The 27,214-nt window shown below is 39.8% G+C and overlaps 1 protein-coding gene across 1 annotated transcript in view; it reads left to right on the forward strand.

The window, feature by feature from the left end:
• ankrd11 (ankyrin repeat domain 11) overlaps positions 1-27,214 on the forward strand; it is a 187,501-nt gene that overhangs the window by 67,175 nt on the left and 93,112 nt on the right. The window lies entirely within an intron of this gene.

Genomic DNA, 27,214 nt, shown 5'->3' on the forward strand with positions numbered 1-27,214 from the left:
CACATCACAGTGTTATGTGGTGAAGTATTATAAATGTGGTAATAAGAATTCATTGTCAAAATGGTGATGCCATGTCCAAAATTGTCTGATGGTGACTAATGCTTGGAGGTTATGCTTAAATGCTTTTAAATTATTTTACCTATTTTTAAGCAATGTTCTTTTTGTTTGCACCTTCCCTAAATGTTTTAATGTCCTGGCTTCCAGTTACAAGCACCGTACTTAAAAAGTGAGATGGATATTATTAGAGAATCAGCTCTATTGATTTTTGTTTTCAATAAAAAAGCTACAGTAAAACTAAAGCTCCTGATGCAGTATAAACAACAGGAATTCTGCAGATGCTGGAAATTCAAGCAACATACATCAAAGTTGCTGGTGAACGCAGCAGGCCAAGCAGCATCTATAGGAAGAGGCGCAGTCGACGTTTCAAACGTCGACTGCGCCTCTTCCTATAGATGCTGCTTGGCCTGCTGCGTTCACCAGCAACTTTGATGTTTGATGCAGTATAATCCTGTTTTAACTATTCTACTTAAATGGCTCCAAAATAGTTTACAGTAGAATCAGAGCACATTAGTTTGGAACGTTGGGTTTTCATTAATAGCAGGGAAGGTTCATTAAAGACAGTGGGTGATAGCTCCTTCAAGCAGCCAGAAGTTTTTTTTTAAACTTTGATTATTTTTGTATTGCAACTAAAGGTGTACTGCTTTTGGGTATTGATAAAACTGCTTTTGGGCAATCTGGCAAAACCCATTTTAAAAGGAACTGGTAACTGCTAGGGGCAGTAGTAATAATTTTATTTGTACAGCTACAGGTGAATTCCTGTGAAATCATTGCAACAAATCTTGATGATTAAATTGATAAATCTTGAATGTTGGCTTAGACTTTACATTCATGTGCCACTGTTAATTTAGTTAATTTATATTATGGATGATCTTTTTTAGAACATGATTCTATTTAAATATTATATTTTTTATATCTGTGGCTAAATGAACTCGCAACTTTTGCCTTGCCAGTTTTTAAAATGTTTTAATTGTCTTTTCATGAGCTGTTTGCTGCATTGTTCCAAATTTGGTCCATCATTTTCTGCATTTTTCAGTTTTCCACCTAGAAATGATTGTTCCTTCTGTTCTCTTGTTTAGTTTGTCTAACTTTTCTTTTATTTGCATTTCTGATGAATAATTTCTGCATTCCATTCTGTTTGAAGATTTCAATCCCATAATCACCTTTCCTATTGAAGCAAGGTAATTTTTTAAAAGTGGCTGTTCACTAATCCATAAAATGAAATTAAGATTCAACTGTAAGACTGCTAGTAGAGGCAGAAAATCTGTCTTGATTCTAATGTGAAAAAGTAATGGTGCAGCATTGCTTTATTAGCATGTTACTTCATTGCTTCTATGATTAATTATCAGCTCAGTTGATAACTTAATGACCATTAATATTTGACAGTTTAACAAGGTCAGTTGTTCTGAGAGTTGGCCAGTTATAATTTTGTTGCTTTTCTTCATAAATTTGTTCAGTTTCTGTTTTGTTATAGGATTACAGGTCAGTTTTGTGCTTATTTCTTGTACTGAGATGATTTGAAACTGAAGAATTGTCTGACAGAAAGATGCTGCAAATGGTTTTTGCTTTAGAGCACAACTCATGATGTAATTTGTAACAAAATTCTGGAATTCATGAACAGGTTGTAGATGAGAGTGCCTGAAGTATCATCTGCAGATGTGAATTATTTATATGCTGTTGGCACAGATTTTGGTCTACTGATAGTGTTAGATGAACTACAGTTGGTGTACCACTATTGTTCTTGGCCATCTGTCTAGCAGTCATTGAAGGTAGCAATTTAATAGAATCCTTCATTTACAAAAAGTAGAACTAGGCTTTCTGTAATATATATGAAATTGCTAATTCAGTCTTTTTATGTGAAAATTAGAAAACATTAAAAAGACATTTTTAAAAGCAATATTAGGTTTGGAGTCTTTATTGAGGGGTGAGAATTTTCAAGTTCCTTGGTGTCAACATCTCTAAATATCTAACCTGGGCCAAACATGCAGTTATGAAGAAGGCACATCAGAGGCTGGATTTCATTCAGTGTTTGGGGAGATTTAGTATGTCACTAAAGACTAGTGAATTTCTACAGATGTACAATAGAGAACATCCTGGTTGTATCACTGTCTGGCATAGAGGGGCCATTGCACGGGATCGGTAAAAGCTGCAGAGGTTTCTAAACTCTAGATCCATTGTGTTCACTAGCCTCCCCACCACCTGCACCATCTTGAAAAGGCAATGCCTTAAAAAAGTAACATCCATCAATAAGGACCTTCTCCTTTCCCCCCCCCCCACCCTCCCCCACCCAGAACATGCCCTTTTCTCATTGCTGCCATCAAGGAGGAGATACAGGAAGACAACCACCCAATGTTTAAAGTACAGCTTCTTCCCCTCAGCTATCAGAATTTTGAACGGATAATAAACCCATGAATACTACCTCACTATTTTTGCTCTCTTTTTGCACGACTCATTTATCTTTAATATATTTTATTATCGTTTGTTATATTATGTATTGCACTGTACTGCTACTGCAAAACAACAGATTTCATGACGTATATTAATAATATATCTTAGTAATAATAAACCTGATTCCAATTCTGCAGTAACATTTTGAACATTGACAAAAGATATTTGGCATATTCCAGCCAGTGTAATTCTAAATGAAGACTGAAATTGTAGTCAGTAGCAGTTCACCAATACATCAAGAGAACTAGATGTATAGATTTAGTTGTTGTTGCCTTTCTGCTCTGCTAAAATAAGGTAGTATTTTGAAAAATTTGTACTCCCAAGGTGGAAGTAGGTATGTTAATTAATTTTAATGCAACAAATTTGTATTTGGTAGGATTGTTTTCAATGTTAATTTGCTTCTTTCTGTACTTCTGTAAGCATTACAACTAGTTTGCTAGTAGTGCAGATTTTTACAAGTCTTTGAAAAGCTCATGTAAGAATATAAAGCACTCCTTGAAGAACAAGCCTTCACTCCAACTGCCATCTCTATCTCCTGGTTGCCAGCCATTTTAATTCTTCTTCCCATTCCCATAATGACATGTCTCTCCTCTGCCTCCTCCAAAGCTAAGCCGAGGCTAAATACAAAGTAGAGGAGCAGCTCATTCAGTTTGTGGAGCCCTTAACCTGGAGGCACAAACATTGAATTCTCCAACTTTAACCCCTTCCACTGATGCTGTGTCCCATCTCCCTCCCTTAATTCCATGATCGATCTTCCTGTCATCTTCAGTGCTTAGTGTCCTGACAGCTACTGATCAGACTTTCTTGCCTCACCTGGATCCACCTATTACCTGCTTGCCCCACCCCTTCCCTCCACCTTTTTATACTGACTGGCTGACTCCCTTCTATCTTTCAGTCCAGATAAAGGGTTTCTTGACCTGAAACATTTCCCTCTGTGCAGCCTGTTTTATTTGTTGCTAAAGATACAAAGCACTTGAATTCAGAGGTTTACTATTTGAAGAATAATGAATCTTGAGTTGCCACTTACCAATTTGGCATAGCGTAGTAGCTATAATTACAACCCAGATCTTGGCTGGTGTTTTGGTTGTAACAAAAACGACATTTGAATGAGATACCTTTTTGATTTGCTGCAATATTATCAGTGTTGGGGTTTGTGAGATTTATTTTGCCCTCTTTATGGAAGTTGCCAGTGTACTTATAATCTTCACAGTGCATCTGATTTGTTTTCATGCTCATTCTCCTAGTATGGAATGTAGTCTTGCTTGGGATGAAAAGAGGATTGTTTTAATAATTAAAAAAAAACTAGACACTCTTCACCACTATACACCCAGTGGTCACTGTATCAGGTAGACCTGTACACCTAATTAAGGCAAATATCTGATCTGATAGATGTGGCAGCTACTCAGTGCACAAAAGCATGCAGGCTTTGTCAAGAGGTTCAGACCAAGCATCAAGATGGGGAAGAAATGGGATCTGAGTGACTTTGATGTGGAATGATTGTTGGTGCCAGACAGGGTGGTTTGAGTATCCCAGAAACTGCACAACAGTCTCCAGAGTTCACAGAGAACAGTGCAAAAAAAAAACCCAATAAGTAACTTCCAGTGAGTGGCAGTTCTGTATTTGAAAATTCCTTGTTAATGAGAGAGGTCAGAGAAGAATCGCCAGACTTGTTCAAGCTGACTGGAAGGTGACAGTAACTCAAATAACCATGTGTTTTTTGAGTGGGCGGAAGAGCATCTCTGAATGCACAACATGGACAACCTTAAAGTGGTTGGGTTACAGAAGCAGAAGACCATAAACATGCACACAGTGGCCAGTTTATTAGGTACATGGCATTTCAAGAACAAGACTATGGAAAAAGTTTTCCATAAACATTTTTTACAGTGATAATTTACAGGCAAGGATGAGCTTTTCAATCCATGTTTAGATGGTTTGGCAGAAAAGCCAGCATCTCAGAAAATGGTTACATTGCTTAAAGGTTTCCAGATGATTGTCATGATGTGGCTGTCAATGTCAAGACCATATTATTTCCATATCTTATTTTCTGAAAGAATGTTGTGATGAGCTAGTTCATTTGAACTGCAGTTTTTAAGGCAAAAGTACCCAATTCTGTTTTGATGCATTATAAATATGCAGTATATTCAAGCTCAGATAATATGACAGAAGGTATTTCAGCTGCAAGCTGCCATTGTTTGCAGTGAATATGTTGAAAGCATGTGACCTGAACTTTTGGGTACTAACCCTCAGTGGCAAGGACGTGCAATATAATACTGCCCTATATAACAATAAGCTGTCAAGTCTCTAAGGACTTGGAATGTTCCTGATGGAAGGAATATTCATTAATTGCTTATTTTTATAATTTGTAAAAGTAATTAATATTGAAAGTTTCAATCATTTAAAGAAAAGGGATTAAACCTGCTTTTGAACACCATTCCCCTCTCATACTTTTTGGTGGGCAAATTCACAGCAACTGGTGTGCCTCTAGTCTACTGTACTCAAGAAATATGGTGATTGGATATCTTATGATGGTTCACCTGTGCACACATCAACCCATCACCAAGGGAGTTGGCAGATCAGGAGACCTGACAAAAAATATCAAGTTTGAGAGATCTGATCCACATGCTATTTTGTCTTTTAAAGAATAAGTGGAAGAACTGTTGAAGGTTTTTTTGAGCAGTCAAAACAAAAGAATTGGTTCATTATGTTCCTCGGTGTTGAAAGGAAAAGAGTTCAGCACTGTATTGAAAGAAATTGAATCTTTGACCTTGGTATAATGTTTGATCTACCAACTGGAGAATATGCTGCTGCTATTAAAAATTGCTTGATGTTTCAATCAGTTAAGGACTACCTTGATGTCTGAGGCGGTCACTCTCTAAACTGTGGATCTCTGGATTATGTTTGTACCAAAGTATCAATAGGTGGTAAAGCCAAGTGATCTAATTTTGTGTGCCATCTTCAGCTTGTCTTTAATGCCTTCCAACAGCTGGGCGCATCTACCTGATAACTTAAGAGGGAAATATTTTTGTAACAAAATTGGAGACTGTCACACAGAGAACTGTTGTTTACAACTGTAAATGCTTGAAGTGCGCCTGAAAACTTATCCTCAACCTAGTTTTCATTCGGTCACTCTTTCCCACCTCGACAGTTATACATAAAATAATGGATTCTATCTAGTACGTATTTTGGAAAATATACCAGTTTAGAGCTCATCCAAATCTAATTCAATGTCACTTAATTATCTTTAATGTAAAACTATGCAAGCTTTTTTTCAAAATACAGAGAATTGCTGAAATCTAGGGATGAGACCTGCAAAAAAATTTAATATAGTGGATTCCAGGTAACTGGTAAACATCAGGACCAGTACATTTTGGGCCAATTAAGTGGCTACCCCAATTAGCTGAAGTTTAATGGAAATATTTTAAAAGGGTATAAAAAAAGACAAACTACTATTTAACTGAGTAATGAATTAATGTATTTAAATGAAACACAGAGCAAATTAGAACACTGTTGATGTTACTACAGTACTATTAAATTGTATTGGGTCCTTATAGTTATCAACAGAGGAATTCGTCCATCCAGTGTATGCTGCCATGTTTTTCTGATTGAATCTAAATGAACAAAATCAATGCAGTCACCTAGTGCAGAAAATGAACTACTTTCATACAATGCTTTCAACAATTACATCTTCAGATCTTAATTTTCATTCTAACATTTAAAATGATTGTTGATACCTTCAAATTCTATGTAGTTCCTAAATTGTTGAAGTAGTGGTCATTTCATTTTCACTCCCAGCTGTTTCTGGCATCCCCAAGCCTGAATGCTTGAACTCGCAGTGAGCAAAGTAGTTCTGAATTGTCTTATTGCTTATTTCTTGCCAACTATCAGTGACAAGAATTACAGCTTTTTGAACACAAACACACACGACTGATACCAGCTGGATACTGTTTGGCAATGGCTTCCTGTCCCAATTAAGTGGCGTACTGTCCAACATAAGTGAAAGGAATCCAGGCTATATTCTCCATTAGTTTTTGATCTTTAAGAGTTGCCCAAAGCAGTGGCTGTCTCAATTAACTGCTGGCCCAGTTAATAGGAATCCACTGTATTGAGGCCATGGTCTTAATATAATAGACAGTGGCATTATACCTCATCATCCAACATGCTATGTAAAGGGCATTTGTTTTATAGTTACCTTTCGTGATGCATGCTTTATTGCATTTATTTACTTGGCTGAAATTGTGTTGTTTAGTAAATTAATGGCAGACTTACAGGCAAAGTATTTATGCTACACCTATTCCTGAAGAGTTGAGAAAATGGTGGTGTTAGGGAAATTAATTTGGTAAGAAAATCCAATTAAAGTTAATCACAAGTAAATTGGACACAGACTTCGAAGTGGCTAAAGGATACCTTTATTCATGAATAAGGGAAGAGTGACTCACTAACAGTGCAATTGCCAGTCTTCTAAAAAAACAATAGTCATAACCTTTTCTATAAATGCTCACAAAGTCAATTTACATCAGGCAAAGTTTAAAAATAAGTCAATCCTGTATAACTTACTGCATTCTACAACTTAGACAGCCAGCCTGTGCTGTCCGATAGTTTGTTATTTCTACAACTCACAGAGATAGGTTGTTATTCATTCTTGAAATTAAGATATATTTATTGCAAGCATATTGAGTACCCAAGGCCAAATGGTGAATCTTTATTTATTATATCATAGGAAGTTCATTAATTCCATAAATCGATTGTTCATTAAAGTTCAAAGATATAATTTGTTTTGCATGTTGGTACCTGACATGTCAAGGAAAACCAGGACACCCCTTAATGGTCAGAGACTTGACAGCTCACAGAATCCGTCCCCACAATTTATGACCTTCAGTGTCTTCATCTTGTTTTTGCAGCTGTGTTGTGCACTGAGGTTTAGAGGCTAGCACTAGGTAGATGGTTTCTTAATTAAAGGAAGGTGCATTAGCAACTCAGATATTTTAACTTTTTATTCAGAATTTTCTTCCACAGCTGCTTGCTGTCCAGTTTGTTTCCAGGCATTACCTATTTGATCACACTTAAGTTAGTGCCATGAGATTTTGTTAGTCAATAGCCAGGGTTTTGGCTTCTGATTTTACCCTCTTCACTGATGATTAAACCAGTCTTCACCCACTGAGGATACCATAGTGACCCTGATGATTATTGCCAGGTGTTAAATTTATTTGGAGAACAGGACATTGAATTGAGTGACACAGTGACTTAGCAGTTAGTTCTTCTGCCTCACCACAGCCCTGGGAACTTGGATTCAATCCTGGTTTCTTCTGCTGTCTGAGTGGATCCTTGTAAAAGTATTCAGCTCCCAACCCTTTGTTTACATAAATGAGTATTGCAACCAGGAATGTTGATCAATTTAACTGACAATTTTTATTTATGAATCACATGCTCTTTTTTTCCCCCACAGTAGAGCCCAAAAAACAGGGAAAATTGTAACGCATGAAAAACTAAAAATTCAAAAACTAAAATGTCAGCAGTTCAAAAGTATTCATCCCCTTTGTTCAATACCTTTTTGAACCACCTCTTGCTGTTATTACAGCCAGTAGTCTTCTTGTATGTGTCTCCATTAGCTTTGCACCATGTGATGAAACAAAATTCCTCCTTGCAAAATTGCTCAATCTATGTCAGGTTAATTGGGGAGTGGCAGTGGACAGCAATCTTGAGGTCTTGCTTGAAATGTTCAGTCAGGTTAATGTCAGGACTCTGGGCCATTCAAGCACGTCAATTTTCTTCATTTGAAGCCACTCCATTGGTTGCTTTAGCAGTGTGCTTTGGTTTGTGAGCTTCTTCCCCAGTTTAAACTTCCTGGCAGAGGCGAGCAGGATTTTAATCCAGGATCTCTGTGTGTTTAACAGCACTTATCTTCCCATTAATCCATACCGGATTTCCAGTCCCTACTGCTCAAAAGCATTCCTATAGCATAATACTATTTCCACCATGCTTTACAGTAGGGATTATGTTACCTAGTTGATGTGCAGTATTAGATTTGCGACACATGTACCACTTGAGGGCAGAACATTCCACTTTAGTCTCAACCAGCCACAAGACTGTCCACATTTTTGAAGTATCTTCTAAGTGATACTATGCATAGTCTTTACAGGCAAGGATGTTTTTTTAGCCAGGGATTCCTCCTTACCACTCTTCCATAAATACCCTTTTTGTGCAAGGCCTTGGAGATTGTGGATCCATGAACTTCATCACTAACTTCTGCAGCTGGCTCAGAGTCACAGTAGCCTCTTGTGCAAGTGTCATTCTTCTCTGGCAACTAAGTTTAAATGGACAGCCTGACCTAGGCAGTCTGGCTGTGGTTTCATATTTTTTTCCACTTTTTCATGATGGGCTTCACTGAGCTCCAAGATATGTTCTCTGCCTTTGAGATGGTGTAGTATGCTTCCCCAGATTTGTGATTCTCTATTATCATTTCCCTGAATTGTGTTGAATGCTCTTTTGTCTTTGGTGTGTTGAAAATCTACCATACTGTTGGACCTTACAGAGAGAAAAGGCAGTTATTCAAGTGATCCTTCAATTTTCTACATCAACAAATTTGGTGAGTTAGTCAGGTAATATGCAGTGTTGCACTGAGGAAAGTTACCATAGTAATTACAAAGGGAATGAATACTTTTTCAGCCTTACAATTTTGGTTTTTAATTTTTAGTAAATTGTTGACATCTTTTGGAATTTTTCTTTTGATGCACACAGTTTTGTAGGTTAGCTCAAAAAATTTTACTTCAATATATTTAAAAATTTAGAAAATGAGACGGTAAAATATGAAAATAGTTGTGGGAGCTGAATATGTTTTCAAGCACTGTAATACTGATCTGAAGATCAGTGAAGACAGCAAACTCTTTAGAAAATAAGTTGCACATTTTATACTGATATTCTGGTCTTTAGTTTTAAAAAATTACGTGTGCAATGCAAAATTGAAGCATATTGTTTTAAAAATAATTTGACAGTTTTGTGAAGTATTGGTGCTTAAAGGTGATTGTTGTACATTTTTTAAAAATTTGTGTAGTATTGTTAAAGAACCAGTGTAGTGTATTTCCACATACTGCACTTGCATCAACACTGGAGGATGGTGACTTTCACAAATGAGACACAGCTGCACATGCCTGAGCAATTCAGCATGTTACTATGGGAATAGTCCTTCCAGTGAGATAAGAGTATCAATATTGTAGGTTGTACCAGGCTTGGATTCAAAATAGTGACAAATCAACTGAAACCTTAAACCTAGTTGCTCTATTTTTCCTGAACGTCAGTTGCTACAATATGTAAAAACAAGCTATGAAATCTGCTAACTGTAACAAGGGATATGTGCAGGATTCCAGGTTCTTGTATCTTGCCTAAATGAATTAGATCGTCCAAAAGTAGTCAGATTTTCATATCCTCCTCACTTTCCCTTTTGCTTCTTTCATGTTATCTCTGCTCTGTGCTTTTTTACTACAGCCCTACACGACTAATGTTAATATTGGAACCTACATCTTCATCCTCTGCAGGATGTAACATTTATCTGTTCAAAGTGGAGCTGGAATTTCAAAAGTATCCTATATCAAGAGAGCTGTTGTTAGGAAATGCCAACATATTGGTCAAGGTATGTAGTAAAACCCGAGGGTGCACCACAAGAGTGTGTGCTTAGCCCTGTGCTTTACTTGCTTTACACTTACGACTGTTTGGCTTGCTGCATTTTCCAACGACACCACTGTCGTAGGCTGAATCAAAAGTGGTGACAAATCAGCATATAGGAGGGAAATTGAAAATCTGGCTGAGTAGCCAAAACAACAACCTCTCACTTAATGTCAGCAAGACCAAGGAGCTGAATATTTATTTTAGGAGGAAGGACACCAGATGTCCATGAGCCAGTCCTTACTGGAGGATGAGCGGTGGAGAGGGTCAGCAACTTTAAATTCCTTAGTGTTAGAATTTCAGAGCACCTGTCTTGGGCCCAGCACGTAAGTACAATTACGAAGAAAGCACGTCAACGCCTCTGTTTACTTAGGAGTCAGGATCCTTACCATCTAGGATGTGCTCTCTTCTGGCTGCTGCCATCAGATGAAGGTCAGGAGCTTCAGGACCTGCACTACCAGGTTCAGGACCAGTTATTGCCCCTCAACCATCAGGCTGCTGAACCAAAGGGAATAACTTCACTCAACTTCGTTTGCCCCATCATTGAAATGTTTCCACAACCTATGGACTCATTTTCAAGGATTCTTCACCTCATGTTCTCGATATTTATTGGTCATTTATTTATTATTATTATTTCTTTCTTTTTGTATTTGCACAGTTTGTTGTCTTTGCACACTGGTTGAATGCCCAAATTGGTGAGGTGTTTCATTGATTTTATTATGGTTATTATTATGTTATAGATTTCTTGAGTATGCCCACAAGAAAATGAGCTTCAGGGTTGTATATGGTGAGGTGTATGTACTTTGATCATTTATTTTGAACTTTGAAAACTCCAATATTCTGGCATCTGTTGTTTTGGCATCTCACTCAGTCAATAGTCTGGAACGAGCCAGGGGTCCAGAGTACAAATAAGGTCTGCAGTTGTAACCAGGGATTTGTAATGTGGATGGGACCAGGTTCAGGACTGTGGTCTGAACCTGCGTTAGAGTCTAGGACGTTAAAGGTCAGGAATGGTGTTAGGCCGTGCAGCTTAAGCTGGAACCTGTAGTGCTGGTATATTCCCAGCTCCCTTTAAACTTACTGGGTTCATGATAAAGTTTATAATACCATTCTGTAACATGTAGCATAACTTTATTTCACATTTGTTATGTCTTGGGTATTACAGAGTGACATCCAATCATCCCAAAAATCTGTCTGGATGGCAGGTAAACAAGAGCTCTTTGTTATCCAGGTAGACATGACAATAATAAACCAATTACTAATCTGATATGGTTTGACCTTCCAGACCAGTCTACCACGAGGACTCTTGCCAAAGGCCTTGTTGAAGTTCATGTAAACAAAATCTACTACTATCAGGGACCATGGAATCCCAAGAGGCAAATTGGATGTTGTTTCCAAAATGTAACATAAATAAAACAAAGCCCTTAGTTCCTGAACTCCTGCATCCTTGCATTAAACACCAATGTACTGTGTCTGGTCAGATTTTTGCATTCTCATGAATCAACAATCACACGTTCCTCAGAGAGATAATGCTTTACAGTTTCCCATTTAAAAAAAATGTTTTGCTATCCTTCCTACCAAAATGAATAACCTCGCATGCCCCCTCATTGCTTATTTGAATAAATTGTTTATCCCTCTTTTCAGATTCTCTATCTGTTTCTCTCCTCAGTTTCCCACATAGCTCTTGCCAACAAATTTATGAATTTGTTGTACTGTTTCCTTTTTTTAATTGTAGAAGCTTGGGGCTTGCTGTTAACTCTGTGGCACCTCATGTGAAACAGTCTGTAGACTTGCAAAACTTTGATATTAGTTCTCCATCTATAATGTTCATTATTTCTTTATCTGCACAGTGATGTTTTACCTACTGGATTATTCCAGCAGGGTTTTGCTTCATAGATTTTGTTACACAACCTGTCTCTATGTCCTGATGATGCAACAGTTTTTGTGTGGTCTTTGAAAATGGAGGATATTGTTTCTCTCCCTGTTTATTGTTTTCTTCCCTTGTTTGTTTTATTGTTTTCATGAAAAAATACTTCTGATTTTCCCTGACTGAAGTGTAATTTCCATACCTGCTCCAATGTAACAGCCTTTTGGATAGATTTTGGTGTTTTTCAAAAAATTGTTTGTAGTCTCCTATTTTATGAGTGTTCTCTTTTAAAAGGGGCCTTACAGTTGCTACTTTGCAACCAAATGATAATTTTTTTTTGAATGGTTGTCACTGTTGGAACAATTATCTTTGATGCCACTTCTATAGTCCACATGGAGGGGCTCAGTTCTAAATGTCATGTTTATTTCCTCTCCGTAGATGCTGCCTGACCTGCTGAGACCCTCAGCATTTTGTGTGTGTTGCTCAAGATTTCCAGCATCTGCAGAATCTCTTGTGTATTTATTCTGTACTCCCTTGTTTGTTTCCTCTCCACAGATTTCTGAAGATAGAATTCCATTTTCTACATTTATGACTGCCTAATTGTTCATAGAATTGTACAGCACAGAAATGTCAGCCCACCTCATAGCTGCCAGCAATGAGGCTCATATCTTCTATCCCTTCCTATCTAAGTACCTGTCCAAATTCCTTTTAAATGTTGTAATTGTACCTGGAATGACCTCCTCCTTTGGCAGTTTATTTCTGCTGTTCAGCACACTGTGTGGAAAATGTGGAAAAATCTTACCCCCTCAGATCTCCTTTAAATTTCTCCACTCTTGCTTTTAACCTGTTTTCAACTTCTTGATTCACCTCCCCGGTAATAAAGATTACTGGCTGTCTATCCTGTCTGTGCCCGTCATAATTTTATAAACCTTTACAAGGTTACTTCTAGGCCTATGTTCCAGTGAGAATGAACTAGAGTTTATCCAATCTCTCATAACTACAGTCATTCGTTTCAGACAGTATTCCAATGAACCATTTGTGCATTCTCTCTATTGCTGTCATATCCTTCCCGTAGGATGTGTCTGGAACTGTTCCCAATACAGTCTAACCAACATTTCAAGAAAACCAAGTTTCTTGTTCACTACTCTTATTCACCTATGTTGCCATTTTTGGGAAGCTATTAACTTGCACCTCAAGGTCTCAACATTAATGCTACTAAGATGTCTACTCTGTGTGTTATACCAGAATGTGGCCTTCCTTAGTGCATTACTTCATACCTGTCTGGGTTAAATATCATTTTTCACCACTGTGTCCATCTGTTTCGGCTGTATCTTTAGATGATCTTCTTTGCTATCTGTGACACCACAAATTTTTGTGTCATCTGCCAAATTGTATCGCTTAGATTCACATCCAAGTTATTTGTTTATACACATGATATAGCCCACCACCAGCAACCTGGTGAGATAATCATAGAAAACTACAGCACAAAACAGGCCCTTTGGCCCATCTAGTTCACTCTGATCCATTAAGGGCATACATTAACATATCTGTCCAAGCACATGAAGTCAATTTTGGCGGTCTGGGCGGATCATATTGACATTGAGATCCAAATAGGAAGGCGGTTCTGCAACATTTCGTGGAGAGTGGAGGCATAGAAGAAGTCAAGGTTATCCATTGCAACCAAGGAGGACCCCAGTTGTGATGACTACTTGTACCACTGGACCCAGACTTCTGAGGCCAAGAGAGTGTAACTGCCATAGTGCAACAGCAGCACAGCGGTGTCTCCTTCACGAGGGGAGTGAGGCTCTCTCCCTCTTCATTTGAACTAATGTTTACACAAGCACCATTGAGAGTGTCCCAACCAGCTGCTTCACCGTCTGGTACAGGAATTGCAAGGCATCTGACTGCAAGACTCTACAAAGGATCGCGAAGACTTCTGAAAGAATCGTCAAGGTCTCCCTTCCACTCATTAGAGATATTTCTCAGGAATCAGTACTGATGAAGTTCTCTGCCCAGAACATCAGCTGTTTTTATTCTCTTCCATAAATGCTGCCTGACCTACTGAGCTTCTCCAGCATTTTGTGTATGTGCCATTTCTTCACTGGCTTTCTGGGAAGCTTTGAGTGCACTTAATTCAGAGCTGGGAATATAACAAATTAAAAAGCTATAACTGTTAATTTTCTCCATTTCTGCATAGCATTAATATGATATTCTTCTTTCTTTATTTCAATCCCTATATCATTCACTTGTGTGAAGATAAATGCAAGCTATTTATTCAGAAGTTGAAATGAAATATACCTCCATGGCTGGACTATCAGCCTATTCTCCTTTAATAGGATCTACTCTTTCTTACCCATCATGTATTTATGGATCATCTTTGTAATTTCTTTTATTATATTCTATAACAATATCTTGTATTACTTACCCTGAAAGTAGATATTTCCTGTCCATTATATCCTATTGTAACCATGTAAAATTGGCCTAGAAACTCCCAGTTTATCTTTGTACATTTCCTCAATTATACTAAATCATGCTGAACTTAACATCACTCACAAGCAAGAGAAAATCTGCAGATGCTGGAAATCCAAATAACACACACACACAATGCTGGAGGAACTCAGCAGGCCAGGCATCATCTATGGAAAAGAGTAAACAGTTGACGTTTTGGGCTGAGACCCTTCAGTAGAACTGGAGAAAAAAGATAAGAAGTCAAGGTAAGCAAGTAAGGAGAGGAGAGGAAGAAATACAAGGTAGTAGGTGATAGGTGAAACTGGATGGGGGAAGGGGAATCTGATACAGGACAGAAGGACATGGAAAGGGGGAGGGCCACCAAAGGTGTTGGGGGAGGTAAGGAGATAAGGTGAGAGAGGCAAACCTGAATGGGGAATGGTGAGGGGCATTACTGGAAGTTCGAGAAATCGATGTTTATGCCATCAGGTTGGAGGCTGCCTAGCCAGAATACAAGATGTTGCTCCTCCATCCTGAGTGTGGCCTCATCGTGGCAGTAGAGGAGGCATGGACTGGTGTCGGAATTAAAATGAGTGGCCACTGGGAGATCCTGCTTTTTCTGGCAGATGGAGCGTAAATGCTTGGTGAAGTGGTCTCGCAATGTACGTCGGGTCTCACAGATATATAGGAGACCAGACCGGGAGCACCAGATACAGTAGATGACCCCAACAGACTCCCAGGTGAAGTGTCGCCTCACCTGGAAGGACTGTTTGGAGCCCTGAATTGGAGTGAGGGAGGAGGTATAGGGGCAGGTATGACATTTGTTCTGGTTGCAAGGATAAGTTCCAGGAGGAGGTAAGTGGGGAGGGACAAATGGACAAGGACATAATGAGCGATCTCTACAGAAAGTTGGGGGAGGAGGAAGATGTGCTTTTGTTGTGGGACCCCGTTGGAGATGGTGGAAGTTATGGAGAATTATGTGATAGGCGTAGAGGCTAGGTGAGGATAAGAGGAACCCTATCCCTGGTGGGGTGAGGGCAACGTGCAAAATGGAAGAGATGCGGTTGGATTTTTGGCCCTTCAGGATTCGATCAGTTCTCAATAACAACACTAACCCAATTTCTCCCATTTATTTTCCTGTAATCTGTTCTCTTTTGGAATTGAGGGCAGTAGGTTGATCGGCCTTGATCTTGTTGAATGGTGGATGAGGCTTAAAAGGACTTCTATCTTGTGTATTTATTTTTAAAATACTGTATTGATTTCAAGAAATCTGTTCTTCCTGTATTATTTTTTAGATTTGCTCTCTTAGTTAATGTTTAGGTGGTTAAAATCATTTGAGATTATTGCGTTATTATTTTTATAAGAAATCTTTCAATCTTTGCCCTTCTACATTGCCCTGACAGTTTGGAGGTCTGTCGTGTGTAGACTGTAGTGCTTCAGCCTCTTGTTTCCTCTTTTCATCACTTCCATCTCTGTGCACCTCCAAACCCAGGAATGGACACAGACTTCTCTTGTTTCTTTCCTTCACTTCCTACTCAGCTGAAGACTGCTTCCCACCTCTCATGCTTTCTCCTGTTCAGAGCCATTGTTCATTGTTCTCCAGACACTTGAGTAGTTCTGCTGTTGTCTTGATGGTTTCTCCATTTGAATTGATTGTATCTTAAAAATAAAAAAAAACACTGTTCCAATGTATTATTAATGATTATACTTTTTTGGTGAGCTAAAAACCGATGTTAATCTTAAAAAGCTATTATAAATAAAGCTATGAATTCACTGCTGAAATTGTCTCATTCATTGCACTGGTCCTTACTACTTTTCATGGTTGATTTCTGCATGTTCATGGCGCCCTCTGCTAGCTATCATTGCATTATATTTAATGGAAGTAGACTTGATTCAAAATCTATTTTTTTCTATTTACTCTGCATATTCTAAATAGTAAATGGTTGTCTAAAGTCTCTGAGGCCCAATAGTTTGGAAGAATGCACCTCCTTGTTTTCTCCCCCCACAATGATTAACAACCACTGTGGCATATTTCCACGAGAACAGAGTATATCAAAGACCATCTTCTTTTATCAGCTGCACTTTATAATATAAGAAAGATGAGTAACAATGACTTTGGCACTGCAGCCATCCAAAATGGCCAACGTATTTTGTCTTTGCAGGCAATCTGAAGTCCAGTGCAGTCTTAGCCATAGGTGAATTAAACAATAGGAAGAAGAACAGTGTTAGTAGTAAAGCTCAGCATCAGTGATCAGTTTTGTGGTGAATTGTTAGTTATTTGTAGTCTTTGGCTCAGCACGTTTCAGACTTGCGTAAATTTTCAGCTAGCCTTAGAAGGTCAAAATAAGATGGAGGTCAAGTACCATATCATCTGGCCTTCCATTCTACCACTGGATGTGCCATTTGGCTTAGTGGTGGAACACATGGACAGATCCATGATAAAACTGAATGGCTGGGTGCACCAGAACCTGCAGGTGCAAGAAATCTTAAACCTTAAGGGTAAATGGTTTACTAACCTTATTTTATTTAACTATTTGCAAGCACTTTGTTTTTAAATGGTCTCAAATTTAATTTAATTCAATTAAGCTGTTTGATAAATGTCCTTGATTTATAAAATTAGGGGGAGAGAGTGTGACAGTCTCTCCCGCTTGGTGTTGGAGTTTCGGGTCACAGGCAAGGTTTAATTGACACACATCAAAGTTGCTGGTGAACGCAGCAGGCCAGGAGCATCTCTAGGAAGAGGTACAGTCGACGTTTCAGGACGAGTCTCAGCCTGAAACGTCGACTGTACCTCTCCCTAGAGATGCTGCCTGACCTGCTGCGTTCGCCAGCAACTTTGGTGTGTGTTGCTTGAATTTCCAGCATCTGCAGGATTCCTGTTGTCAAGGTTTAATTGATGCAGTTTGTGGATTGGACTCTCGTTCACGTTGTACTGGGTTTCTGGTCATTTTTTCTGTTGCTATTCTGGCTGACTTTGAATTGGGGCAGTCTGCAGATAGCGAACACTAGCTGAACTGAATATGCCTGGACTCTTTCAATTTTGTGTTTTATATTCTGTGTTTTTCACTCGTTTTTTGTTGCCATTTGCACAGTTTGTTTCTTTGCACGTGGGGGGGGCGGGGTTTGATGTTTTTCTTTTGAATGGGTTCAATGATTTTCTTTGTTTTGTGGCTATAGAGAAGATAAATCTCAGGGTTGTATACTGCATTCATACTTTGATACTAGATGTACTCTGAATATTTATAGAAGACCTGTAAAATCATTCTATAAGCCTTTAACAGTGAGTTTTCAAAAGCTATCAGCATATTCACAGTGTTGTTCCTTAAAACCCAGCAACTAAATCCTTATCCCTTTATGGAGCCTACCTGCCCACCTCCTGGGAAACTTTGGGCACCAATTGTCAGTTTGGTCAACCTTTCATATTTACAAGAGGTTTGTATATAAAAGGGAAACTAAGCTCACTCATAAGCTCATTCTCTATTCAATATATGTATACATTATCCTGTGGGGTTGTATAACTTGAAGGCTGGATCCACACGTTAAGATACCCCTTGATTAATACATGACTAAAGCCTCCAAAGGAATGAAATTTCCCCATCGTGCTATAATACTCACCAGGTCATTTCTTAAAATTGTTTTTTACCTTCTAAGCCCAAGTTGCTCTTGTAAGAGGCACCACCTAAGCATCAGGACGACAATGAAGTAACTTTTCATTAGTTCCCATAGTAACAGCTCCCTCTGTTTATGTACCAAAGCTTTTCAGATGCTTTTGTCAGTGGCAAGCAGGTAGTAGCTGGCAATTTAATACAATTCCTTTTTAGTTTACTAAGTGTAGATTTAGTTTCTTAGTTTCCTGACCATTGTTATGGTAACTTGGTTTTGTGATGGTTGAAAACACAACTAAAACCACACTCCTTTATTGCTGTAGTTGTTAGATCCTGAATATTCAACAGTTGATAAGAAAATCAGTGAGTTACTTCTCAATCTGAAAAACTTTAGACTACAGTTCATTTAAGAGGCAGGCATGCTATTTTTAAAATTTTATTAGAATAAATCAGCAGGAATATATCCAGACAAAAGCAATTTGAAATAGTACAAAGGGTCTCGGCCTGAAACGTCGACTGCACCTCTTCCTAGAGATGCTGCCTGGCCTGCTGCGTTCACCAGCAACTTTTATGTGTGTTGCTCGAAATAGTGATGTCTGTTCCTGTATTTTGGAGTGAAGGGAATGTTGTAAAATTTTATTGACTATTAGTAATAATAATTTACTAACAAGAGCAATTGTTTAATTACTTGAAGTAGACAGTCCTTAAAACTTAGAAGTTTAAATTTTACCTTTTCCTGAAAATAAAGAATTTGCAGTAGTAAAATGTATCATTCAGCTCAGATAATCTATTTTATTATAGGTTCAGCACAAGCCTCTTGTTCCTTTTCATTTAACTATAACCCTTTATTTACTTCCCTTGAATTTTCATCCAGCTCCTCAAATACACTCACTTTGCCTCTTGTACCTAATAAATTGGCCACTGGCTGTTCATTTGTGGTCTTCAGCTGTTGTAGCCCATCCACTTCAAGGTTCACTGTGTTGTGTGTTCAGAGATGCTCTTTGGCACACCACTGTTGTAATATTTGATTATTTGAGTTACTGTCGCCTTCCTGTCAGTTTGAACCAGTCTGGGCCTTCTCCTCTGACCTCTCTCATTAATAGAAAGTATTTTGCCATAGAACTGCTGCTGACTTGGATGTATTTTGTATTTTATATTTTGGATGTATTTTGTATTTTATATTTTGAAACTGTTCTCTGTGAAAATCCCAGGAGATCAGCAGTTTCTGATATACAGGTTTCCCCCGCCATCCGAAGGTAGAGCGTTCCTATGAAACGGTTCGTAAGCCGGAATGTCGTAAAGTGAAGAAGCAGTTACCATTAGTTTATATGGGAAAAATTTGTGAGTGTTTGCAGACCCAGAAATAACCTACCAAATCATGCCAAATAACAAAACCTAAAATAACAGTAACATATAGTAAAAGCAGGAATGATATGATGAATACACAGCCTATATAAAGTAGAAATACTTTTCCACGATCATTGCTGCACTGTTCTCCGTAGCGAAAATCTCACGCAAGCGCTCTTGGCAGAAACATGGCGCAAGTGCTCTCCAGTAACCTTTAAGCTGTGAAGCTGCCAAATCATACCAAATAACAAGTAAAAATACTCAGCCTATATAAAGTAGAAATAATGTATGTATAGTGTAGTATCACTTACGGGAATCGGGAAGACATCGAGCACACTGATGGTGTGTTAGGCTGAGTTATCGGAGGTTGGGGTGGTGCAGTGGCCCCCACCCTCCGGGCAGCGAACCGATACCGATCCGTGAAGAATGCAGTGGTACAGCGGTAGCTGGAACACGTCTTTAAGAAAAGGAGCCAAAATAAACAAGCTAATTAATTAGGTGCCGCCCGGCACGTAAATGTCGGCCCAGATCCGAGGTGACGCAATCGGCAATCGCCTCTGATCTGGGCCGACATTTACGTTCCGGGCGGCACCTAATTAATTAGCTTGTTTATTTCGGCTTTTTTCTTAAAGATGTGCTGGGTGCGTTTCAGCTACCGCTGCATTCTCCGCGAATCGGTATCTGTCCGTGGCCTGGGGGTTGGGGTGGTGGGACACTGGGGTGTTGTCTGTTTCCATCAGGGCAGGCAGGTCATCTTCTTCTATGTCTGCCGGCCTCGATGTCAAAGGTTGAGGTTCGTCGTCTGCTGTGGCTGATGTGGAAGGCTTGTTTGACTGCTTAGCCTCATGCATTTTTAGATCACACAGTTCTTTGTAAGGACTCAAACCATCCTGCAAATATGCCCTAAACCGACGTATACCCTTTCAAAATTAAAGTCGTACTTTATCATTGCAGCGAAAATCTCACGCAGTTGCTTCACGTTCAGTTCCTGGACGACTTCACTTTCGGTCCGCTCGCTACTGCATTCGGTTTTGATTGTTATCCTTTCCTCTTCCAATTGCATCAGCTCTTCATCTATCAGTTCTTAGTCATGGGATGCCAAAACCTCTTCAACATCATCTTCGTCAATTTCCACAAGCCAAACTCATTTTATAGACAATAGGTGCAGGAGTAGGCCATTTGGCCCTTCGAGCCAGCACCGCCATTCACTGTGATCATGGCTGATCATCCACTAGCAGTATCCAGTTCCTGCCTTATCCCCATAACCTTTGATTCCGCTATCTTTAAGAGCTCTATCCATCTCTTTCTTGAAAGCATCCAGAGACTTGGCCTCCACAGCCTTCTGGGGCAGAGCATTCCATATATCCACCACTCTCTGGGTGAAAAAGTTTTTCCTCAACTCCGTTCTAAATGGCCTACCCCTTATTCTTAAACTGTGGCCTCTGGTTCTGGACTCACCCATCAGTGGGAACATGCTTTCTGCTCGCAGCGTGTCCAATCCCTTAATAATCTTATATGTTTCAATAAGATCCCCTCTCATCCTTCTAAATTCCAGAGTATACAAGCCCAGTCGCTCCAATCTTTCGACATATAACAGTCCCGCCATCCCGGGAATTAACCTTGTGAACCTACGCTGCACTCCCTCAATAGCAAGAATGTCCTTCCTCAAATTTGGAGACCAAAACTCCACACAGTACTCCAGGTGTGGTCTCACCATGGCTCTGTACAGCTGCAGAAGGACCTCTTTGCTCCTATACTCAATTCCCCTTGTTATGAAGGCCAGCATGCCATTAGCTTTTCTCACTGCCTGCTGTACTTGCATGCTTGCTTTCAGTGACTGATGTACAAGAACACCTAGATCTCGTTGTGCTTCCCCTTTTCCTAACTTGACTCCATTTAGATAATAATCTGCCTTCCCGTTCTTACCACCAAAGTGGATAACCTCACATTTATCCACATTAAACTGCATTTGCCATGCATCTGCCCACTCACCCAGCCTGTCCAAGTCACCCTGCATTCTCGTAACATCCTCCTCACATTTCACACTGCCACCCAGCTTTGTGTCATCAGCAGATTGGCTAATGTTACTTTTAATTCCCTCATCTAAATCATTAATATATATTGTAAACAGCTGCTGTCCCAGCACTGAAACCTGCGGTACCCCACTGGTCACCGCCTGCCATTCCGAAAGGGACCTGTTAATCGCTACTCTTTGTTTTCTGTCAGCCAGCCAATTTTCAATCCATGTCAGTACTCTGCCCCCAATACCATGTTCCCTAATTTTGCCCACTAATCTCCTATGTGGGACTTTATCAAAGCCTTTCTGAAAGTCCAGGTACACTACATCCACTGGCTCTCCCTTGTCCATTTTCATATTTACATCCTCAAAAAATTCCAGAAGATTAGTCAAGCACGATTTACCCTTCGTAAATCCATGCTGACTCGGACCAATCCTGTTGCTACTATCCAGACGTGTCGTAATTACATCTTTTATAATTGACTCCGGCATCTTTCCCACCACTGACGTCAGGCTAACTGGTCTATAATTCCCTGTTTTCTCTCTTCCTCCCTTCTTGAAGAGAGGGACAACATTAGCCACCCTCCAATCCACAGGAACTGATCCTGAATCTATAGAACATTGGAAAATATTACCAATGCGTCCATGATTTCTAAAGCCACCTCCTTAAGTACTCTGGGATGCAGACCATCAGGTCCTGGGGACTTACCAGCCTTCAGACCCAACAGCCTATCCAACACCAATTCCTGCCTAATATAAATTTCCTTCAATTCATCCATTACCCTAGGTCTTTTGGCCACTATTACATCTGGGAGATTGTTTGTGCCTTCCCTAGTGAAGACAGATCCAAAGTACGTATTCAACTCATCTGCCATTTCCTTGTTCCCCATAATAAATTCACCCGCATCTGTCTTCAAGGGCCCAATTTTGGTCTTAACTATTTTTTTCCTTTTCACTTACCTAAAGAACCTTTTACTATCCTCCTTTCTATTCTTGGCTAGTTTACCTTCGTACCTCATGTTTTCTCTGCGTATTGCCTTTTTGGTTACCTTCTGTTGCTCTTTAAAAGTTTCCCAATCCTCCGGCTTCCCACTCGTCTTTGTTATGCTATACTTCTCTTTTATTTTTATGCTGTCCATTACTTCCCTTGTCAGCCACGGCCTCCCCTTACTCCCCTTAGGATCTTTCTTCCTCTTTGGAACGAACTGATCCTGCACCTTCCGCATTATTCCCGGAAACACTTGCCATTGCTGTTCCACTGTCATCCCTGCTAGGGAATTGTTCCATTGAACTTTGGCCAGCTTCTCCCTCATAGCACCATAGTTCCTTTTGTTCAAATGTAATACTGACACTTCCCAGTTTCCCTTCTCCCTCTCAAATTGTAGATTAAAACTTATCAGATTATGGTCACTACCTCCTAATGGCTCCTTTACCTCGAGGTCCCTGATCAAATCCGGTTTATTGCACAACACTAAATCTCGAATTGCATTCTCTCTGGTAGGACCAGTACAAGCTGTTCTAAGAATCCATCTCGGAGGGACTCCACAAACTCCCTTTCTTGGGGTCCAGCACCAACTTGATTCCTCCAGTCTACCTGCATGTTGAAGTCACCCATAACAACTGTAGCATTACCTTTGCAACATGCCAATTTTAACTCTTGATTCAACTTACACCCTACATCCAGACTACTGTTTGGGGGCCTGTAGATAACTCCCATTAGGGTCTTTCTACCCTTAGAATTTCTCAGTTCTATCCATACTGACTCTACGTCTCCTGATTCTATGTCCCCCCTCGCAAGGGACTGAATATCATTCCTCACCAACAGAGCCACCCCACCCCCTCTGCCCATCAGTCTGTCCTTTCGATAGGACGTATATCCTTGAATATTCATTTCCCAGGCCCTGTCCACTTGAAGCCATGTCTCTGTTATTCCCACAACATCATACTTACCAATTTCCAACTGTGCCTCAAGCTCATCTACTTTATTTCTTATACTCCGTGCATTCATATACAATACTTTTAATTCATTACTCCCCTCACCTCCCATATCAATTCCTATTTCACTTGGCCATACTGTATGATCCCTTCTTGAGCTTTCTGCTCCGTTGATTCTGCTGTCTTTCTTAACTTTTCTTATTCTCACTTTCCCTTTATCTCCATCCTTACGTTTCCAGTTCATCCCCTCCCCACCCCCACTACTTAGTTTAAACACACCCGTGTTGCAGAGGCAGACTACTGGTGCCCTGCTTATTAAGGTGCAACCCGTCCCTTTTGTACAATTCATCCTTACCCCAAAACATACCCCAGTGGTCCAAGAATGTAAATCCTTGATTCCTGCACCAGTTCCTCAGCCACACGTTCAGCCACATTTTGTCCTTACTTCGTTCACCACGATCGAAACGCTTAATTATATCAAGTTTTATGCTAAGTGTAACACCCTTACGAGCTCTTTTAGGCTTTTCCGATACCTTACAACTCATCTTGCTAACGGCTGCTCACAGGCGCGTGTTTAAGCACTGCTGGCTAGATTGCCGTTCCGAATTCGGGGGAGGAGTGGCTACTCGGGGCATGCACTGATTTTTTTCGTGCGCTGCCTTTTCTCGGAACAGTGAAAACACCTGTTAGCAAAAACAGGGAACTAATGTAGGTCTTTCGTAAAAGGTTTTGTAAAGCGAACGTTCGAAAAGCAGGGCACACCTGTACTCAATTCTGTTTGGCACCAACAATCACTCCATGGACAAAGTCATTTGGATCAAATTTCTTCCCCGTTCTAATGTTTGGTCTGAACATTAGGACTGAAGATCTTAACCGTGTTTGCATGCTTTTAGGCATTGAGCTGCTGCCACATGATTGGCTGATTAGATACAGTGGATTTCGGTTAATTGAGACATAACAGAATCAGTGCATTTTGGCCCAATTAAGTGGCTGCCTCAAGTAGCCGAAGTTCCATGGAAATAGTTAAAAAGGTATTAAAAATAGATATGCTACCATTTAACTGATTAACAAATTACATATTTAAATTAAATTTAGAACAGATTAGAACGCTACCCATACTATGACATACTATAAAACTGTTTTAGTTCTGAATATTTATCAATGGAAGAATTTTATCCAGCGTATGTTGCTGTGTCCTTTTGATTGACTATAAATGAACAAAATCAGCACAGACTCCCAGTGCACATACCTTCATTCTGCCTTAATAAAATGCTTTCGACAATTATATTCTCAAAATCTTCACTTTCATTGTAACATTCAAGATGATTGTTGTTCCCTTAATTCTTCAAAGTTTCTAATTTGTTGAAGTAGCACTCCTGGCATCTCCAAATTTGAATGCTTAAAACTGCAGTGACAAAAATCACTGCGTTTTGAACACAAACACACGGAACTGATGCTCTTTGGAAACTGGTAGTTCTAAGCACGGTATAGTGTCTATTGGCCACACAAGTGCACGCGACTGATACTAGTTAGAAACTATTTGGCAACAGTCTCAATTAAGTGGCATAATGTTCCAAATACAAGAAGGGAATCCCAGCTATTTTCTTGATTAGTTTTTGATCTTTAAAAGTTGTCCCAAATAAGCGGCTGCCCTGATTAACTGATGCCCCAATTAACCAGAATTGGCCACTGAATATGCACCAATAATGTTTGCCTCAGCTACTTGTGTTGCTTATGAGTTCCACTCTGCACTGAATAATTTATCCCAAATTCATTACAGATGGCCCCGTTTTCTGAACGTTCGCTTTACGACACCTCGCTGTTACGAAAGACCTACATTAGTTATCTGTTTTCGCTAACAGAAAGTGTTTTGACTGTTATGAGAAAAGACAGCGCGTGCCCTGAACAGCCAAACTTCTCCCCCGGAATTGCATTCTAGCCGCTTTGCTTAAACACGTGCCTGTGAGCAGCCGTTAGCAAGATGAGTTCCAAGGTATCGGAAAAGCTTTAAAAAAAAGCTCGTAAGGGTGTTACACAGCGTAAAACTAGACATAATTTAAGCGTTTCAATCGTGGTGAACGAAGTAAGGAAAAAGTGAGTTTGGCTTGTGGAAGTTGACGAAGATGATGTTGAAGAGGTTTTGGCATCCCATGACCAAGAACTGATAGATGAAGAGCTGATGCAATTGGAAGAGGAAAGAATAACAATCGAAACCGAATACAGTAGCGAACGGACCGAAAGTGAAGTCGTCCAGGAACTGAATGTGAAGCAAGTGAGTGAGATTTTCGCTACAATGATAAAGTACGGCTTTAATTTTGAAAGGGTACGTAGGTTTAGGGTATATTTGCAGGATGGTTTGAGTGCTTACAAAGAACTGTATGATAGAAAAATGTGTGAGGCTAAGCAGTCAAGCATACTGTTGTTTTTCAAGCCTTCCACATCAGCCACAGCAGATGACGAACCTCGACCTTTGACAGCGAGGCAGGCAGACATAGAAGATGATGACCTGCCTGCCCTGATGGCAACAGACGACGATGAGATGGCGACCCAGTGTCCCACCACCCTCACCCCCGAGCCGTGGACCGATACATTGCCGTGGAGAATGCAGCGGTAGCCGGGACGCACCCAGCATGTCTTTAAGAAAAAAGCCGAAATAAACAAGTTAATTAATTAGGTGCAGCCCGAAAGGTAAATGTCGGCCCAGATCAGAGGCGATGCAATCAAAATGTTTCAGCTTATGAGAAAGACTGATTTCTCCTTAAGTATAAGAAAACTTAACGGAACACCATGCTTTGTACACCCATCAATCCACTCAAGCAGTAGACTTTCCATTTTATCCATTATTGGATGCCAATGAAGAGAGACCACTTTGCTACGAGCAGAACCAACAGTAACATCGGCAGCTTTCAAAATTCTTTCTCTCTGCGTATAAATAGTGCGAATGGTGGACGCAGGCAAGTTCAACACACGGACAATGTCCTTACTTCGTTCACCACGGTTGAAAAGCTTAATTATGTCTAGTTTTATGCTTAGTGTAACACCCTTCCGAGCTCTTTTAGGCTTTTCTGATACCTTCGAACTCATCTTGCTAACGGATGCACAAAATAAATCGAGATAAAGCACATCTTTAAGCAATGCGGCTAGAATTCAGTTCCGGGGGAGGAGTTTGGCTGTTCGGGCATGCGCTGCCTTTTTTCGTAACAGTGAAAACACCTTCTGTTAGCGAAAACAGGTAACTAATGTAGGTCTTTCATAACAGCGAGGTATCGTAAAGTGAGCGTTCAGAAAATGGGGGCCACCTGTAAATTCAGCATAACATTGGCTCGCTACTTGTAACTGTGCAACACACACACAAAGTACTGGAGGAACTCAGCAGGTGAGGCAGCATCTCTGGAAAAGAGCAAACAGTCGACCTTTCGGGACAAGGCATCCTGTTGTAGAGTCTCGGCTCAAAATGTTGACTGTTTGCTCTTTTCCATAGATGCTGCCTGACTGGCTGGCTGAGTTCCTCCAGCATTTTGTGTGTGTTGCTTTGGATTTCCAGCATCTGCAGATTTTTTCGTGTTTATACTTCCAGCAATTTAGTTTTTCAGAATATGAAAATGTGCACCTGCAGAATATTTTCATGAAAATGTTGATATACAATATTGGTGTATTTGAAAATTGGACTAATTTTCTGACTCGGGCTGTGTTGTTTGTTTATCTAGAAACAACAACCTATAATTATGGCTCTTCATTATTTCACGTGTATACCACTGACCTTTCCCACTTCCTTCCAAAACTGAGGGGAAAGGTCAGTGAATTTACAACTATATTTCCAGAGAATAGATTGTG

This window comes from Mobula hypostoma, chromosome 14, assembly GCF_963921235.1.
Source record: "Mobula hypostoma chromosome 14, sMobHyp1.1, whole genome shotgun sequence".
Classification (NCBI taxonomy): Eukaryota; Metazoa; Chordata; class Chondrichthyes; order Myliobatiformes; family Myliobatidae; genus Mobula; species Mobula hypostoma.